The 5,018-nt window shown below is 35.5% G+C and overlaps 1 non-coding gene across 1 annotated transcript; it reads right to left on the reverse strand.

Annotated features, from left to right (window-relative positions):
- Positions 1 to 4,695: 4,695 nt before the first annotated feature.
- Positions 4,696 to 4,802, reverse strand: LOC141510384 (U6 spliceosomal RNA). Its single transcript, XR_012474879.1, has one exon. It is a non-coding gene; the product is annotated as a U6 spliceosomal RNA (small nuclear RNA).
- Between the last annotated feature and the right edge of the window lie 216 nt (positions 4,803 to 5,018).

Below are 5,018 nucleotides of genomic sequence, written 5' to 3' on the forward strand. Positions count from 1 at the left end.
TTGGATGTTTCTATTGATAAAACATAAGGGATGTTGGGACTTGGGGGTCATGTATAAATAAACAATTATTTTCCAGTATCCTATAAAAAGAAGCAAATAAATATGGTCTCAGGGTAAATAGTTTTCTGATTGTCTAAATGCTCCTTTCTTTTTCAGTACCTTTCAGAAACATACATGTAAATTTTAATGAGTAAAAATATCAGGAAACTTGAATTCAGATATTTTATATTGTTTCCCAACTTTTACTATACTTACTTGATTGTGATTTTAATTCTTTCAAAAAGAATACTTGTCTTAATCCGTTTTGGCAGTTTTAACAATTGTAGATTTTCATATATGAGTGAGACAGGCCATTAATGAGACTTTAAAATTTAATTTAACAAGGCAGGAGTGAAGGTGACCAATGTTCAAAGAACAAGGAACTTGAGCGCAAGGGAAAAACTAGAGTCTCAGTTGCCAGGTGAGTTCTGTTAAGTTCCTGTTAGACTAACTGCTCAGGAAGTATCCTGTTGGCTAGCCTATCCTTATCCAGGTGAATATTGATGGGGCAGGAGACAAGGATGACAAGTTCTCCAAGATCTCCTAGATCTCCAAGTACTCCATTTATTCACCTGAATACAAGTGCTTAAATATCCTCCCCAGTCTCTGGTCCACTCCCACTCCTGTGGCACTCTATAATCAACCAGTAAATAATGCTCTGGTGCTAGAGGACACCAGGTAATGAAGCTTTAAGTACTCCCACACACAACAGTCTCTTACAGAGTTCCATACAACTGGATCTCGGAATGGTTTTCAGGACACAATAAGTAGTAAGAACAATGGAGACAAGTCCTAATTCTTTGCAGAGCTAAATTTCAGATGGGGCACACACAGATTTTTTTTTCACATTTTGTATCACTCAATGTGTGATATGCCTAACTCCTTTGTATCTTTTATATCAGGGTATGTCAAGGAGGCTTACAGGCTTCTATTTTAAAGGTAAGGGAATAAGTGCAATTGATTTATTTTAAATTTGGGACCTTACAAGCAGATGATGATTTTTGACCTTTATTTTCAAAGAAGACCATGACATCAGGAAAGTGATGTCATGACAAACACATGAATTGGATTTGAATGAGGAGGTGCTATGCAAAATCACCAGCCTCACTTTCTCCTTCAGTCACCTGGGTCCAGTGGCCACATATGAATCAGGATTGATTGGAGGTGGCTCTGGATGCAACCAATCAGGGTTAAGAGTCTTGCCCAAAATCACACAGCTAGTAAGTATCAAATATCTGAGGCTGGATTTGAACTTGGATGCTCCTGATTTCAGAGCAGATGCTCTATCCACTGTTACCACCTAGCTACTCAGCACTTAGTTGCTAGGCATTGGCCAATGATTCAAATAGGGAAAGTAAGCATGGAATAAGAACTTTACAGAAAAAAGTCTGCCAGAGCACCTCCATAGAAGATGTGACATATTGCAAATGAACCCAATGAGCCTTGCTCCCCTTCTCCCCCCCCAAAATACCCATCCTTTAGAGGGTGTTTTAGATTATCATAACTACTCATACCGATTCAGTTTGAGCTGTTCTGAATCCAGAACGTTTAGTGCCTATATTTCATTTAGTTCTTAGTTTTGCAAAAATATGTAACTGTGGTATAACCAGCTGTGAGTAAACATTTACAAAGAATATTATACACATGGTTTGAAGTGATTTTTTTTTCCAAGTCAAAACTGGGGCTCAGCATGGTTGAGAATATGCCAGGAGACACTCAGGTCTACATAGCAAAAAATGGCACAGATAATTGTGGCAAACTATGCCTTCCTCTCCAAACCTTCCACCCCCCCCCCCCCACAAACCAATCTATCCACTTTTAAATGAAGAGATAAGTCAAATTTTTTAACCTAAAATTACCTGGATAATTGTGGCTCTAGAAAATCTTTCTTGACTTTGTATGGTAAAAAATTATATCTGTAATATTTGTATTGTGTACATGTGGATGACTTTAGTTTTCCAGTATACTACCTTCCAGTAAGACTATATTTTTAAAGCATTTCCTTCCCCATACTTCATAAAATTTTATTTTCATCATCATCATTGTTCCATTCTATTAATTCTATTGTGTTATAGACAACTGACAAATTCAATTTCAATTGTTATATTTGTGATTGAAGAACAAAATTGAGTTTCTTGACTTTAATGATATATAGAATTTTACATATTTGATAAAAAATCATTATATATCTACATTGATCATATCTTGCTTTGTTATAGCTTAAAGTTATGTTTGTTATTTGTAAAGTCTTATCTCTATGAAAGTCTATCTCATGTCACATCCAAGATGAAGCAGGGTTAGCTTGTTAATACTTTGGTGAGAGCCTAGGAAGATAGCAGGCTTACATATGAGATGCTGCAATCATGGTATGAGATGCTGCATTCATGGTGGGTAGAGGGCCAGCATTAGAATTGTGAAGGCTTGGTTTCAAATCTTGTCTCTGACACCCACTACTACCAGCATGATTACAGAAGAGTCATTTCACCACTTAATGCCTGAGACAATTTAAGACTATATGATTCAAAAGAGTCAACTGGGAGTTCCTTATGCAGATTAAAGTCAGTTTCACACTTCCTTTCCCCATCATGTAGGACTAGCTGGATACCAGACTATTCCTGAGAATCACAGCATTTAAGCTGGTAACTTCAAAGGCAGCATAATTCAACACACACTTAAATGAGACTACCCTAGTCAACATCCTTGACCAATTTAGGACATCCACCCTCCTTGGAAGACCTTCTAAATAAATTTTTATAGGAAACTTACAATCATGAGGCAAACTATTTTGATTTTTTAAAACTGGTCCAGTTTGCTATGTCTTATTAAGTATATATTTGGGGTATGTATGTATTTGATGTTTTGTCACATTAGGCTTATAAAATTTAGAGCTCCTATCTGAGTTAGGGACAGTGTTTATGCTAAAGCTGTGGCAGTCACATGTCTTAGCTTTTTTTTAAAGAAAGATTTTATTTATTTTGAGTTTTACATTTTCCCCCCATTCTTGCTTCCCCCTACCCCCACAGAATTTACATTGGTTCCATGTTATACACTGATCTCAGTTGAATGTGATGACAGAGAAATCATATACTTAAGAAAGAAAAATAAAGTATGAGATAGTAAAATTATATCATAATATAATACTTTTTTTTCTAATTTGATGGTAATAGTCTTTGGCCTTTGTTCAAAGTCCATAAAAATAGTCTTTGGCCTTTGTTCAAAGTCCATAATTCTTTCTCTGGATAAAGATGGTATTCTCCATTGCAGATAGCCCAAAATTGTCCCTGGTTGTTACACTGAAGGGATGAGCAAATCTATCAGGGTTGATCATCACCCCCATGTTGCTGTTAGGGTGTACAGTGTTCTGGTTCTGCTCATCTCTCTCAGCATCATTTCAGGCACATCTTTCCAGGCTTCCCTGAATTCCCATCCCTCCTGGTTTCTAATAGAAAAATAGTGTTCCATGACACAACATACATATACCACAGTTTGCTAAGCCATTCACCAATTGAAGGACATTCACTTAATTTCCAATTTTTTTGCCACCACAAACAGGGCTGCTATAAATATTTTTCATCATCTCTTTAGGGTATAGACCCAGTAGTGGTATTGCTGGAACAAATGGTATGCACATTTTTGTTGCCCTTTGGGCATAATCCCAAATTGCTCTCCAGAAAGGTTGGATGAGTTCATAGCTCCACCAACAATGTATTAGTGTCCTATATTTCCTGCATCCCTTGCAACATTGATCATTGTCCTTTCTGGTCATATTGGCCAGTCTGAGAGGGTGAGGTGGTATCTCAGAGATGCTTTAATTTGCATTTCTCTAATAAGTAATGATTTGGAGCAATTTTTCATATGACTATAAATTGCTTTGATTTCCTCAGCTGTAAATTGCCTTTGCATATCCTTTGACCATTTGTTAATTAGGAAATGGCTTGTTTTTTTTTTTGACAATTTGACTCCGTTCTCTGTATATTTTAGAAATGAGTCCTTTGTCAGAAATACTAGTTGCAAAAATTGCTTCCCAGTTTACTACATTTCTTTTGATCTTGTTTACAGTAGTTTTGTTTGTGCAAAAGCTTTTTAATTTAATGTAGTCAAAATTATCTAGTTTGTTCTGAATGATGTTCTCCATCTCTTCCTTGGTCATAAACTGTTTACCTTTCCATAGATCTGATAGATAAACTACTCCTTGATCTTCTACTTTGCTTATAATATTGTTTTTTTATGTCTAAATCCTATATCCATTTGGATCTTATCTTGGTATAGGGTGTGAGGTGTTGGTCTAATCTAAGTTTATCTTCCATACTAACTTCCAATTTTCCCAACAGCAGATTACTACAATCATTTCCTACTAGTGCACCTAGTCTATTCCACTGATCTACAACTCTAATTTATAGCCAATACCAGACAGTTTTGAGCACTGATGCTTTATAATATAATTTTAGATCTGGTAAGGCTAAGCCACCTTCTTTTGCCCTTTTTTTCATTGAATCCCTGGAAATTCTTGACTTTTTTATTTCTCCATATAAATTTACTTACAATTTTTTCTAACTCATTAAAGTAATTTTTTGGAATTTTGATTGTTAGGGCACTAAACAAGTAGTTTAGTTTCAGTAGAATTGTCATTTTTATTACATTAGCTTGATCTATCCATTAAATATGGAACACTTCATGAATTTGCACGTCATCCTTACACAAGGGCCATGCTAATCTTCTCTGTATCATTCCAATTTTAGTATATGTGCTGCCAAAGCGAGCACCATATATCTTAGCTCTTACAGATCAGTTCAATTTCTTCTTTAAATATTGATATATTTGCTAAATATTGATATGTTTCTGTGTCATTTTCATTTTTGGATATATCTCCTCTCTATTTTGCTACTAAATAAGCCATCCAAAGATAAAAAAAGAGAAAAGTAATTCAGCAAATTGACTAACACATCTGACACATTGTTGTTCATTCTTTGAAGAGGATC

The sequence above is a fragment of the Macrotis lagotis genome, chromosome 1 (assembly GCF_037893015.1).
Source record: "Macrotis lagotis isolate mMagLag1 chromosome 1, bilby.v1.9.chrom.fasta, whole genome shotgun sequence".
NCBI classification, from domain to species: domain Eukaryota; kingdom Metazoa; phylum Chordata; class Mammalia; order Peramelemorphia; family Peramelidae; genus Macrotis; species Macrotis lagotis.